Source organism: Ambystoma mexicanum, chromosome 5p (assembly GCF_040938575.1).
Source record: "Ambystoma mexicanum isolate Mex_15411 chromosome 5p, UKY_AmexF1_1, whole genome shotgun sequence".
NCBI classification, from domain to species: Eukaryota; Metazoa; Chordata; class Amphibia; order Caudata; family Ambystomatidae; genus Ambystoma; species Ambystoma mexicanum.
Window position 1 is genome coordinate 1,360,623,289 of NC_090930.1, and position 15,328 is coordinate 1,360,638,616.

General features: G+C 45.2%; 1 protein-coding gene across 1 annotated transcript in view; it reads right to left on the minus strand.

Moving 5' to 3' along the window:
• DNAH5 (dynein axonemal heavy chain 5) overlaps positions 1–15,328 on the minus strand; it is a 4,235,244-nt gene that overhangs the window by 729,327 nt on the left and 3,490,589 nt on the right. The gene's annotated exons all lie outside the window — the stretch shown is intronic.

The following is a 15,328-nucleotide window of genomic DNA, read 5'->3' on the forward strand; positions in this document are numbered from 1 at the left end:
CATGTAACATTGCCAATGAACAGTAACACTGATCAAAGAAGGATATTCCATGATATTTTCTCTATAGGGACCCACGGCTGAGATAATAAATGCTTTTTATACTATACACACTTGTATCACAAGTAAAATAAACAGGATAGTCTTTCTGTGACAAAATCCCCTGCTTGACTTTGAGGACCTCAAGGAAGGTGACTAAGGATGGCTAGGTGTCACCCCATCCCGTGGGTGTTGGGCCCAGTGGGTGGTGTGTGGAGGGACCCCTGGTTACCTTACCAGGCTTCCTAAACCCTGGCAGGATACAGTCACACTCAACACAGACCAGTCCCTCCCCACCATGCTGGCCCACTGGGGCAGAGAAGAAAGAAAGACCCTAGCAATCATCTACAAGGCCCTCCACAAGAAATAGAATTGAAAAGTCACCTCAGGGAAACCCAAATCTCCAATAATGCAAAAGAGGCATCACTTTTAAGGGAAAGGAAATACAAGGTGTCAATTCCACGACTCCTCAAATGCATGGAACCTGACTTCGAAAACACTGTTTCAACTAAAGCATTCACTTGCAAAGGAACTTTACCCCAGTCAAACAAAGTAAAAGGCTCTGTGCATACACAATGTTAACACCGAAACAGGAAGTATCGGAAGCTTACCAGGCGTGACAGAAGCACTTAATTCACATACTGAAAACACAAAAGTCCGCAGCTCGGAGAATGCAGTCTTTAGGAGGGTCAGAGGGACACATCTGGAATCCTAGATGGTAGACTAGCCAGACAGGGTCCTACACCCTAAGCCCAGATTAGCCCCACGTGCACACAGAGAATGTAGCCAATTCCAGCCCTCCCTCAAACAACACTAACATGTGCAGACCTTCACAGTAAAACAGACTGTGAGGTGGGGGTCCCATAGATTAACTACAGCAACCTCAGTTGCTGCTGCCGGTTGGAAGATTTGGAAGTGTTTTACACGTAATGTGGAGAAGAAAAGGCTATAGGAGACAAATGGGATGGAGCCAGAAGGAGCTGATAGAAGATTTGAGGAGGTGGTAACTTCAGGAAGAGGTTCTAGGAGACAGGCGGATTCAGTCATATCAGTTGGAGGTGGTAGGAGACAGGAGGAGGTGATGGCATCAGAAGGATGTGGGAGGAAACTAGAGGAGGTTGTCAAAACCAACAGTATAAGCGATGGCAGCGCACATATAATGGACAGAGCAGAACCAAAGCCATGATAAGGGATACAATGCAGCAAGAGCCACACAGTAACATGACTGATTGACAGGAATCAGGAAGCTTATTAAGTTGTGTGGCTATGATTTTAGTCTCTGCCCAAGGCACAGGCATGCCAGTGACATGCATCATGTCAAACATGAAGGGGAGGTACTGTTGCATGAGAATCGGGATAGGGCTCACACATGGGTACTAGTCACCCGACTGGGCCTTTTATGTATGATGGAGAGACCTGTTTGAGGCAGAGACTTTTTCATGCAGGTAGACAAGGTAAAATTGTATAGACCTAGCATGGTGCTGTTAATCCTTGGCCCTAAATTTCAGAGGATGTTCTGTTAGTAAGTTCCTTGTTAATGTAACCAACTAAATGTGTTATGACGATTTTCTGTATCAACCTTATGCTTTAAAACTCTATAAAAGCCTGTGAATTCGGTTCTTCAGAGCCCCGTGCCTGTGATGGTGATACTCTGCTGGTGTGTCTGTCCCTTTTTGCACAGCTCTATGAAAATATATCTGACTCTGCTGCCAGTGCCTGGTTTCTCTCATTCGATTTATGATGGGTTTGTACACGGTGATATCATCAGGAGGTGGTGTGCGAGTGGGGGAGGTAGTAACATCAGGATGAAGTGGCGAAGCTCTGAAGAAGGTGGCTGCACTATGAGGAGGGTTTAAGATTCTAGAGGACATGGTAACATCTGGAGAGGGCAGTGAAGAAGGTAGCAAGAGGAGGATGGTTACAGTGGGCCATCATTTCAACAAGATGAAGGGAACAGAGATCCAAGCCACACCTGTCAGTGGAGAAGGGGCCTGTGGAATAGACACTAGCATTGGGAAATCATTGCTCTGACACCAACTCCAGCCAAACCTACAACAGCGGCAGGTAAAGCACTAGAAGATTCAGTAAGCAAGTCAATCAACTAGATTGGATTTGGAAGAGACTTGGTGTTAAATGGGTAAGGGACCAACAAAAGACTGCATCTAGTTAGATAATAGCAATTGCCACGACCATGGGGCAAAGGGACGGGACACATCAAACTTTGCTTTGTGGTTGCTAAGACTGTTCTATTTGCTATTCTAGATTTTGAGTTAAAGTTTGGACACCGTCATAAAAAAGACTGTAAAACTGTATCTACTGAGCCCAGTTGTTTGTGCACTCCACAAGACCTTTGTGACGTATACTGTCAGCAGTGGGATGTACATACTTGCCCTTATCATACTACTCTTTTTCACTTTAATTGTTTACATGTGCCTTCTTCCGTCATCAAAGAAAATACATTTGAATAGAATGCATATAATAGCATGAAAATAATTTCTTTAGGCACCATCCACAACCGATCACTCTGTTTAGATACAGTAGACATATTATTTTAAGGGCCTGCTACCCACCAATCCTACTGCTCTCTACCTACAATATTTCTCAAAACAATGTAGCCTTTACAATTAAACTTCATATTTTTGTGTCGCTTCAGACTGCAATCTATCGAACAACATTCATTAGGGTTCATGGTCATTCCAATATTTGTGGGAAGAAAAGGTTTAATCTATTTCTTGTCAACAATGACGTACTCCTCATTTACTCCAGCCGTTGTCGAGGGTTGCTGAGCCTTTCGGTGCTGGGCTGCCCCTGAAAATGGATTTGTCTCCTCTGTGAAGGGTCCAGTTAACTAAAACATGGTTGTAGATCCTCCTGAGTGGAAGAAATTCCATACAACAAGGTATTTGACCCATGTTTGTTCTCAGTAGAGCAGCACCCACACTCCTTTTTAATTTAGGAAAATTACTCTAAGTAGTTGTGGCCTGACTCCATCCCACAGTCCCTATTTCCCGCCCGATCAAGGGTGGGATATGCATAGTCCGCCTCCTAGTCTATACCATCACTCAGCCTTAAAACCAGGAGAATCAGAAAAAGCAAGTCCATAGTAGTATACCACACCTTGCTTCTATAAGGCCAGTAGCCTGGTTCTATAAGAGGTTAGAGGGGGGAAGAGCTCCATGGGGCAGCACACATGAAAGATGGAGAGCAGCCCTAAAGGCCACCAAAAGCTAAGAATATATTTATATCACCATCTGTAGGGCCTTGTAAGCAAGCTAAGACCCTTCCAGTCAACCAGTCACATTCAAACAGAATGAATAGTGCTCAGAGAGGATTCATACAATCCACATATGCCAAGGGACCCCATATGCCAGAAGGAATCCTAACAAGGACCACTCTCTCATTGAAAGAACTATCTAGGTTGAACCAAGACGTACGATATGGCCCACCATGCCATTTGGGACACTCAAGGGTGTTTAGAAGCAAGTGAGGGAAGAGGAAATGCTGAAAATACTAGAGAAGCTGACTGGCATAGGGGCCCCTACACCAGATGGCACCCACATTCAACTGTGTTAGGGCAGGGAGGCATCTGGAGGCACTGTAGTAGTGAGGGTTAGATAGAGAGCACCTAGTGGAGTGTGACAGCTAGGACACACAGTTGAACGCGGACAGAGCGGAACCTCCCAGAGGCCCCAAGATGGGGACAGTGCCTTTAAAGTCTTTGGGCACAACTGGGGTCTTGTGGGAAAGTATAAAACAGGCTTCTGCTTATCAAGGGGCTTAACTCAATCTGCAAAGCAGGTTTACTAATTCCGGGGCATAAAAGAAAGGCCATTTGAAGGAGAGGCCTAAAAAAGGCATGGCAAAATCAGTTACAGGGCAGCAGTCAGACGCAGCAGAAGGGAGAGCGGAACGACAGACATATTATCAAAGATACTCGAAGATGGAGTGTGAAGCTATCTTGCACCAATGACACCACCTATTTAGTATTTATTTTTTAATTGTATTTATATATTCAGTGTTTTGTTATGCACTTTATGTAGACAGGATACTTCAGAGTGTAATGGTAAAAAGGGGAGGTAGCGTAGGTGATCAACAGAGAACTTCAAGTCCAGGTGTAAGTATATATATCTTGTTAGGAATAGCAGGAAACATGGGATTATGTTTCACTGAGCCAAAGGGGTGGGATTTTAAAAGTAAGCACACTGGGTGACCTTCTTTTACCACCATAGTCCTCAGTCCCTACCACACCAGACAAGGTAAATTGGCCTTCCTGGCAAGATAAAAACTGTTTTTTACAATCGCTGTAATTTTGATTGGCCGTGCACTTGCCTCGGTGGAAGGGGCGGGGTGGGGTTTGTCAGGATGTCATCTTGGTCTACTTGAACTTGTAGAATACCCGGCAACACCACCCTTTGTGCCTATGGTAATTTAGACAGGAGTCAGGCATCATACTATTTTGCTGGTTTTGATGAAGACATGATTAACTCACCTCCCATCCACCCCCCAGGAATGTCATTTCACCAAAATGCCAGGGGTAGCGGAAGTGACATCACATGACCGTTGGGGAGGCATAGAAGCGGTAGAACACAACCTTACACCCCTTTAATGAGTCTAGCAATTATTTTATAGCATTCCAGAAAGACACATTATTTGTTATTCCTATGTTTTCTTTTTTTGGGGTCACTACTCATAGTGTTACACTTGTGGAACCCCCTGTTTTTTTAAAGAGGTCTCAACAAAAATGGCAACCACTCCAGAAACAAAGAGCCACATGGTACTGGCTACATCCCAGGAGCTTCAATATAAAAACAAATATGTATTTTTTATTTATTTTTTAGGGGTAGCCAGGGAGGCCTCGGGGTCGCAGGTGTGACCCCTGGCAACTCCCAAATGACTTCCCTGCCCCCCTTCCTTCCTGATTCTCGTTACCAGTTTCAATTGTTTCATTGTTTATTCATCCAGGCCTTTAAACATAAGCTGTTGGCTCTGCACCACTGCACAATTCATTTCAGGTATGAGGTTTTGGGGACTCTTTCTTGTCCCCTTCTACTCTCCCGGTTACCCCTCTCTGCGTCCTCCCCACCCTTTACTTTTTTCTTTTCTCCTCCGCTCTACCCCTTTCTTTCCATGCTTCTCCCTCCTGCAGCTGGCTCTCTATGGTAGTTATCTTCTCTCTACTCTCTGGCCCCTTGACGCTACAACCCACTTCTCTTTCTCCTTAATGGTTCACCTCTGCTTTCTTTCTGCTTCTGTTCCTTTCTCTCCTTTATCCCTGCTCTTCTCTCTCCTTTCTCTACCTCTGCTCTTGTCACCCTTCCCTTGCCCTTGTATAATCATCCTTCTCCTTTCTGTATATGCTCTTATCTTTCCTATCTTTCCCATCTCCACTCTTCTCTCTTCCACTGTCACCTACAATCAGCTCTCTATTCTACTTCCTCCTCACTGCACTGCCTTACTCTATCCTGCCCTGCGCTCACTGGGGCTATGAATTATTCATTTGTGACTAATTGGCTAGTGTCTCGCACTGTGGCTCTGCTATTTTATTTATTTATTTTGTTCAGTGTTAGCCCTACCGAGAGGATCTCAGAGCACCTTACAAGGTTCAAAGGTTGAAAAGGTGAAAAGGTGGTAAGTGAAACAGAAGTTTCAGAATATGTTCAAGATAGGATTGGACGTTTACGATAGCCAAGTGGTAGCAGAGGAGGTTGAAGGGCAGGTTTTTGTGTGGGGAAACAGATATGTTTTTAGGTGCATTCTGAAAGTGTTGATGGAGGGTGCAGTGCAGCTGTGAAGTAGTAGGGTGTTCCTTGGTCTGTGTGCCAACTGGGTAAATGCCTGACTTTATGTGCATGTTTGTTTGCAGACCGAACGTGTAGGAGTTGCTGGCTTGCTTGTCTGGTGTTTGTGTGGGTAAGGAGTTTGAGTTTGTCATGGAGGTAAAATGGGGTCTTCTGGTGGATGTATTTGAAAGCCATGTAGGGTCCTTTGAAGGCAACTCTATAGTGTACGGGGAGGTAGTGGAGCTGGGTAAGAGCTGGGGTGATGTGTGAATATTTGGGAGGTCAAGGGTGAGTCCGGCTGATGCATTTTGTATGGCTTGCAGGGAGGGCAAGTGCGCAATTGGGGAGACTAGTGAGGATAGCATTGCTGTATTCTAGGTTGGTTAAATTATAAGGGTACCTGTAATACCACAGGTCCTCCAGGTAAGTGATACGTGAAAATGCAAAAAATGGACCTTGGTAATTGAGTCTGGAGAGATCCAATATGCATTCGCTAGACAGTTTTGATCTAAAAAAAATTATATTTATTTTCAAATAGAATATTTAGTACTGTTTGCTCACAGAGCACATAAGTTCATATATATTTGACATCTTCTCAATCATTTCACCATCCATACACTTTCCCATTCCACACATCCAATAATCAATTTGTACAAAAAAAACAGGTAATTGAACCTGATCGTGAAAAAAACACCTCAATGTACAATTTTGTTGCACCTATAACAATGTTTTGTGTGTACTTATGTATAATACCAATACAGCTTACTCACAGGATCTACATATGTTTCGGTCGTAATCTAACAGCTTATTTCCAATTAGCCCAATGTTCCTTGACCTTCTTCAGGATCTTGGTAGACCTAGAATATGGCCTGACCCACTAACATTAGGTGAACAATGTCTTCTGGTACATATCTCCAACACTCCTTAATGGGGGTAATGTCAAAACTGGATCTAAAACTTCATGCTCCTAATATATAGATTCAAAGAAGCTTTTCATTAGAGTGGAGTCACCCAATTATTAATTTTCCAACTCGAGTTGAAGAACGAGCGCGCCAAACAGAGTGACAAGATGATGAGAGAGCCAACTAGAAGGGAATATTAAGAATACCCATTGTGGGGAGGAGTGTATTTTTACAACACGAATCGTCTGGAATTGAATTCCCTCCGTGACTTGGACATTTAATTGGAATGGGGACAAGAGGACCATGCTCATTACTACGTGACGAGTTAGACTGAGATGTACCACTCGGTGTGACCATTAAGGAACACATTTGTGTGACGAAGAGAGGAAGCATTAATAAATAATTGGGCGACTCCACTCTAATGAAAAGCTTCTTTGATTCTATATATTAGGAGCAGGAAAGGATTAGATCCACTGTTGACATTGATTTTCTGATCCTTACATATATCATTCCCCTGCATTTTCACCACTGCCAATTTGGGTAATATTGGGATGGGAAGCCTTTCTCTGACAACAAGCCATTAGGTATTCCGGCATTATGGAAATCTTACCCTACAAAGAAGATAAATGCTGTGTGTCTCCTAACAGAGTCATTCCATTCCCTTGGTAGCCCCTTCTGCTCCCAGGTGATCCACCCGGCTAATACCACCCCAAAGCTTAGGATCAGGTAGCAGCTGCCTTCCCCTTGCCACCAGGGGAGACTTTAGGCTGGGATTCGTTGAGGACTCTGTAGGATTCATCGGACATATCTCAGGTTTACTTTTCATAATCACTCATTAGCAGAAGCTGAATTTGTAAAAATAAAAACCAAAGTAACAATGTTTGTAGCAAAGATGAAGAAATCAATCTCAGATATGCAAGGTTTTCAATGTTGCCTGTTATGAAATTGTATCGATTAAAAGTAGCCCTGGCAATTTTACATGTTTTAGGGTTGGTAAATCAGGGCCTTAGAAATAAATTGAAGAAGCTAGAAGGTTTATTGTGGCGAGGTGTTCTATTTTTTCCAAACTGTGTGCTGATATCTGTAATCAGCAATGATTAAGTAGAAAAAGCTGCAGATCTTTTGAAATATCTTAGATCCGGCAAAAGTCACCTTATATTGATATCTTGCCCAAAAAGAGAGTAAAGGATCATCTAAAGTCTTTAACAACTTTAGGGCGGATGGTGCAATATTTTAGAGGCTGAAGAAGAAGCTGAACCATTAATCAGAAATCAGGTGAAAGAAAAGAAAATATTAGAAGGCTCTGAATGGGCTGAGATTGAATATTGAAGTTTAAATTGTACAAAGACTATATACTTCATTACAAGAATGGCAGTCCGGAAACAAGGGTGCCGGTAAGCAGGCAGAAACCTGTGCAGTTCCCTTAGGCACCACTGCAAAAGGCTTAAGACTACAGGTGTTGGCAGTAACCCAATTGGTAGCAGTCTGTACCACCCAGATTTACCTGGTAGCTGTGGCTGAGCAGCCAGACTTCTCTCAAGAAGAGTTAGACAGTATATAGAGTATGCAAGATAGGTACCAAAATACAGTAGCACAAGCAAACACTGACCAGAGCTTTGGTATCAAAGTATATAATTATTTATTTAAAGACACACTTAGAAACACTCCAGCACTATTATTGTAAGCAAGTTCAAAACACAGTCACTATTAATATATATACATCCCTTATTCCTTATTAGACATGTCTTAGTTAACACCACTTATTTCCAGATAGAGGTGAGCGCTTAACTAAAGATGGCACTCCAATAAGTTATCAAAAAAGGGAGGGAAAAGGCAGAAATTAGAAAAGCACACAACACAATACTTAAGAAGCACCCAGCAAGGCAGGAAAGTCAAAGTCTACTTGTGAGCAAAAAGTTCAGAGGCCAGGCTCCCTCTTGGAGAGTGTAGAACACCAATGCGCCCAAGATCACACAGTTTAAAAGGCTTGAAAAGTCTTGCAGAGAGTTCACAAAGGAATTAGTTCAGCTCAGAAAAGTTCAGTTAGCCAGCCTAGGGCCAACCCAAGTGGTAAATTGAGGATTTAAGAGACACCCCACACAGACCTTTGCGAGGGAGGCCAGGCGGACACAGCACCTTGAAAGTGGAGAGAATCCTCCAGCGAGGGCAGTTGTTCCTGGCAGCGGGTGCAAGTCACGGCGTCGTCTAGAGGAAGAGAAGATCTCGACGTGGAGGAAAGCTGAAGGTTGTTGCACTGCCAGGGAAGAAACCAGCCGCTGAGTTCTCCGGTTAAAAGATACTACCCTTTTATTCGTGGTGGTGGTAAAACGTGGTATCCTGGTTGCCGGGGTGCTTGGCACAGGCAAGGCGGCCACGAGATGATCCGGGAAGGCGAAAAGGCGGGCAAACTGGTTATCCCCACCAGTCAAAGGAAGAAGACTCTTCGGGATAAAGATCTCCTCTGTTGTTGGAAGAAGTGGTGAGGCGGCTCAGCAGGGCTCCACCGGTGGTGTCATCGTTGAAGGTCGGCTCAGCTTCTCCCTCTTCGGATTCTTTGGTCCTGTGGCGACTTCTGAAGTTCCAGTCCCCAAAGCCCTGCTTTTATGTGAAAACCCCCATCCATCAGTCCTAGCTGTCACTCAAACATGCTAAGTGGTGAGCCGGGCGGCTCACCACTGGGCCAATCACACAAGAGTGCGACTTGAGTTGCCGAGGCAACTCAGTCCAGGGTGCCTAAACCCCCCTCCCACACATCCTGTAGACCCAGACAGAGTGGCACCACTTTTGAAGGCTTCTGTGTAGAAGCCCGCAAAAAGGTGCAACAAAGGGCTCGACTTGGGTTGGAGTTACAGAGGCGAACACAAACGCCATTTTAAAACCGAGTTCTGGCAAAAAGACCCAACCGGGGAATAAATATTAAATAAATAACCCGGCGGTATCTTTAACATTGCACCAAAAAGTGGTGCGTTTAAAATGAATGGGAACATCCCATAGTAAATATTCTTAAGGAATATTTTGCGTGGTAACCACTGCCACCAGCCAGAAACTCGACGAGGGGGGACTGCACAGTGCCCCCTCGAAAAACAGACCCAGGGACAATCTAATTACCCCTACCAGTACTTCCACAATATGATGGTTTGTACTGGTTCTGTTCCCAATTTAAGACTAGTAAAGTCAATGGTGACTTTACATGCCCTGGGAGACAGTAGTCAGTCCCAGGGTATGGAGTCTATGTTTGGGGGTCACTATGACACCCCTGTGTTACTGCACTGAGGGTGCTGTGTAACACACTTACCAAAAACCACATGAAACCCTATGGAGTAAAAGACCCCATAGCCCATAAAACACATTACAAAGTCAAAGGATATCTCAAATCATGTCTAAGAGTGGGAGAAAAAGAGTCTCACTCTTAGCAGGAGAAAAAAAATAAACCCCAAAAAATCCAGCAAAGCTGCTGGGGGACTCACTAGGTTTGGGAAATTAGCCTTAACAGAGAATTCTCCCTAACAATTGGCACCCTTGTTTCCGGACTGCCAAACTACGAGTCTGCCTGCTGAGGCTGATGCGCCCGACAGGTCTGACTTTGCCAGGAGCATTGGCCCGGCTAGGCAGAGTCGTCACGGAAGCAACAGTGCCAGTGCTTCCGTCTCCCCACTCCCATGGAGTCCTATGCAACTCCATGGGAATGAGGACTTACAAATTCCGGCGCCTGACTTCCCGTGTCACCAGTCCCGGTGGCACCGGGAAGTCAGGCGCCGGATTCTGTGTTACAGGGTTGGTGGCAACCCGCTGGCGTTACCGCAAACCTCCTAATGAGGCCTATTGCAAATGAAGAGAAAAAATGCTGATGTACTTCCCCGCTATGTAGTTAAATGTCCTAACTTTACCTGGATAAATCAATTCCTAACATCCAGATTTAATTTATCACCGACCAGAGAGATTCTTAGTGTTAGGGCTGAAGAAATTAAAGTAGAAAGTGGTTGTCATTATTGCAAGTTGTTAAATAAAAATAAAAAACCTTGTTTCTCTGCACAAACTGTATACAACTAGACAATTTAAGAGAATGCTTCTTTTGGAAATGCGTATATTGCCCCAGCAGAACCAGGAAGGAACCCTGTTCTCAGATTTGTTATGTTATTCAGGTTCTGGAGAGAAAAACATTTTAAGGTCGATATTTAGGGAATGTGTGCTTTACTGATAATGCAATTCTTTTAAAGAATGATAATGTAATGAAAGGTGTAAAAACGTGCATGTCATAAAGTTGTTTTGTAAGTTTTACATGTAAAATTGTGAATTGTGGAAGGTTTAATTTTAACTTTTGCAGAACTACAATATGAAATAAAAAATGGCTGCCTGAGGAGTGTGTTCTAAGTAGCTCATTGATTTAATCTGTGTGTGTGTGTGCAGATTGGTAGTTGAAGAGAATGCAAGTGTATATGATTAGCTGTTTCAGTGGAGTGCTGTGTTGCAGTTTAACTGGAATGTTGTTTGTGAACTTTATTTGAGGCACGTTTTTGTGGCACCTAGTATCAAAAAGGGTCTAACAGGGAACAAAGAATAGAACACGGAAAAGATAATTGCAAGAGCCCTTTGTTCTTGACGAACAGTGTGTGGATACTCTAAGGAAAGTGCTTACATTCCTAAAATAATCTGGAAATACATCAGCAGGAAACAAGATACCAGTCTTTGTTTGGCTGGGAAGTAAGACAAGATCCCATGATGCTTCTAAGGAGCTCGAGACTGCAATGGCACCACTAAAAGGGGGCAGAGGGAGGATCTACCCTTAACTGCAGATAGAAGAACAATAGAATGCAGTAAAAAACAGTCCAGGTGCAAGTTCCAAAAGGTCAGCTGGTGCGCGCATATTGGGAGGATTCAGGTTGCAAAATGGCACCCCTATGGTGGAGGGGAGAATCTAAGTTTACCTGCGGATAGGAAGAAAGACAGCATGCCTCTAGCGAATATTATATGAGCAGTGCCTGCCATTTTGGATTTATTCCAAGGATCACAGGTATTGAAACTGCCAGTGAGGATTGGCAGTCTGCAAAATTCACAGCTGTGTAAAATAGCAGGTTTATTATAAAGACACAGGACTCCACAGGTAGAGGTGTGTAGAGCCTGTGAGTCACTGGACAGCATGAACCTTTCCCATTTCTTAGTCAGGTTCTCATAGGGCTATTTACCATCAGTTCACTCAGAGGTTTCAGGGGCATTAGGGACAGTGACATATACTAGGAATGGATTGAGGGGCCTAGGGAATCCACTCTATACATACAATGGGGCCTACATCACATAGTTATATTATCTAGCCTCAAGCATGGGACTTTTGGTTGCATACCTCCCCATCAGAGGAGCTGCCCATGTGTCTTCCAAGGCGTGGTAACTCAAATATTGACATTTGTCTGAAGGCACCCTTCTCACTGCTTAATTGTGCAAGTGTTGGGTTGCAATGCAAAGAACCACCTCATAATGGATGGTATATAGGTATAGTTTCCTTATTCCAGCCGAACAAGGTCAAGAGAGCATGGTCAGTGAGTATCTGGAAGTATATGCGCCGTCTTAGGTCCGATGGCCCGAAGCACAAAATAGCATTGTGCATTAGCCAACATGTCATACTTCACCCTGGCGGCCGCAGGAGTATAAGGGGAAGAGCAGGTAACTGGTGCTACAGGAGAACCCAGGGGTTGGGAGATGAGAGAGGAGCGTGGATGGGCACTTCATGGAAAGGCATCCTAGCTCAAAGAGAGTGGCCACTAGACACACACACAAAGCATCCATTTGTAGGGTAAATATGGCACAATGAGAAGAGGTGGATGACACAGGGAACAGTCCAAATCCTCAAAGTTCTGCCAACTTTGACTGGACCAGCATATGTGGTTGGGATGTGAGGCTCTGTTAAACTGATTATTTAACAGTCATGCAAAGCTTGAGAATACAGCAGACCCGACAGCACTTGGTATCGAACAATCGCTGGTGTCCCTGAGGTTTATTCAACATGTTAGGGACTCTACCCATGTTAAAGGGAATACACTTGCCTGGCTGGCTAGCTGTAACATCGCTACTGAGGGAGTGTTTATTGTTTCATGAACCCTGGACTGATCATAGCTTCATTCATTTCGACATTACTACGTCTATGTGGTAAAGGAAGAAGAAGCCACTTAAGGTCACTGTCATTTCCCGGGACTACCGGGATCTTACAGATGAAGCCCTGATTCATCTTATTGCTCCTTTGCAATTTAACCTAGACGTCTGTATCACCTCTCATGATCTCGTGCTTGCGTATCAAACATCTCCTTCTGCTGCTGTAGACAAGATTGCTACACTTGCATTCGACCATTTAAAGAACCTAATAAACTTTGGTACTCATCCGAGTAAGAGGACTTGAAAGTGATCAAGCGTAAAGCTTATAATATCTGGGCTAAAAGCAAATCCACCATAAATATGGATGATAACACCTGTTTGGAAGGAGGGATGATCGTCCCCTACCCCCCAGCGCTTCTGGATGAAACCGAGGCCTGTGAATGTGCAGTAGGGGCCAGGGGAGGTTACAGGGGGGAGGTGGCTGTCGTTAAAGGCCATATTGCGGGAAGGGGGGTGCATGTTTTGCCCAAGTATACATGGGGAATCAGACACCATCTGAGATAGTTGGAGCCACATTGGAATAGAGGCCTAGTTTTATTCTGAAGCCAGGCGGAGACACACACATAGAAATAACGTGTATGCAAGCAGGAATAGGTTGTAGCCCAGGCACCGGTGAGAAAGGCCAGAGCTGCAGAGACAAACGGACCCTTCATTGTCTCATGTTGCCAAAATCTTGTATCCCAGAGGGACTGCGCCCTGCAAGGCCACAAGGGCGTTGAGAGCTCACTGTGAAAAGCGAACCCATGAGAAGGAGGGCACGAGCCTCTGACCCTCCCTCTCCCAGCTCTGAGTAATAGCACCCGAAAGCCTCAGCCCCTAGGGAGCTTGACAGGGAGTGTTAACAAGTGGCAGGTGTGTGTAGTTCTGATTACGCACCTGACTCTGCCTAGCCTTATTACAGGGACAGAGCCAATGCAAGTCAGTAGAGGTAATATGTATGGCCTCATTCCTCCTCTTTCTCGGCTTAGTAGTGTTGGCAATATAAAGTGGGGAGGAATTATGGGACCTGTAGTTTCCCATAAAAGAAGCAGGGATAGGGGTTAGAGGGGTGGTGGAAAAGGGGGATACCATGTCTCACCATTAGGTGCTTCTCTCCCACTCCCCGAGGACCACCTACCCGCGTCATCTTCCCTCGCTTGTCCACCTCCAGGGTCGGGATCCAATAGTGATGGGCTTTGCCTGGCCACCCGAGTACGGGATCCCCGGGGAGTAGGTTGTGAAACACCCTCTGGTTTTACAGACTGGCTATGCTTTTTACCTATTAGCCATTGACATACTAGCAGGGGAAGGCGGGTGGGATTAATGGAGGAAAGGGGACTATGGACTATGAGTATTCTAGTCACTACGGTGAGTAACTTGAATTACTCATATGTCCCATCCCCTTTCCTCTATCCTTGTGAGAGAGTCTACCGAACAAGAACATATGGTGGCGCTGTGATAACCTGCCTCATATCTAGGGCGAAGCAGAAAGGTTCTTCAGAACCACCTGACCAAAACTCTGCATCACGACTGGAGCTAGTGTCTAGTGAGTAGGGTCAAAGTAGGCCGATGAAGTGACCGATGGAGTGGCCCAAGTAGCCTCCTTGTTGATGGAATCCCAAGAAGCATGTCTCTGAAACACAACGGCTATGGCCTTGTCTCTGACCGCATGGGCATGAATCCCCTCAGGATCTGCCCATGGCCGTGCATGCCTCCAAAATGGCCTGGGCCATCCAATGGGTGATGGAAGCCTTGGAAGCCTTGGAAGCCTGTGAGCCGGTGCAGGAGCCCCCAGAAGTCACAAGCAATGCCTCAGACACCCTGAAGGATTTCGCCCAAGAGAGATAAAACTTGAGGACCCTCTTGAGGTCCAAGGAACACAGGGCCCTCTCTGCCTCTAACTGCGGGTATGGGAAGAATACCGGCAGGCAGATCTCCTGATTCAGATGAAATGGAGTGACCACCTTGGGCAAGAAATTTGGGTGAGTGCACAAGCTGATCTTGTCTTTGTAAAACATGGTGAAGGGCTTGCACAAGGACAATGCCTGTAGCTTGCTAACCCTGTGTGCAGAGCTGAGAGCCACCAGTAAGACCGTCTTTAGTGTCACCAAGCGGATGTCCACAGAAGCCATCGGCTTGAAAGGCTTGCGCTGCAAAGCTGCCAGTACCACATTGCGGTACCAGACCGGGTGCGGTCTATGTACTGGCAGAAAAAGCCTACACAACCCCTTAAGGTGGGCCTTAACCACCGGGTTGGCTGCAGAAAACACATGCTCAGGGGAATTCCTGTCCAAATAAGTGTGGCAGGGAGCCACCTGAACTCCAGAATGAGGCAGGTATGCTGAAAAAGCCAGTACGTCATCCAGAGGACAGGTGACAGGGCCCAGACCCTTGTCACAAGCCCAAAGACAGAAGCTAGTCCATTTACTTTTATACTGGGACCGAGTCGAGGGCCTCCTGCCTGCTGAATGATGTCCCGGTTGTCATCGG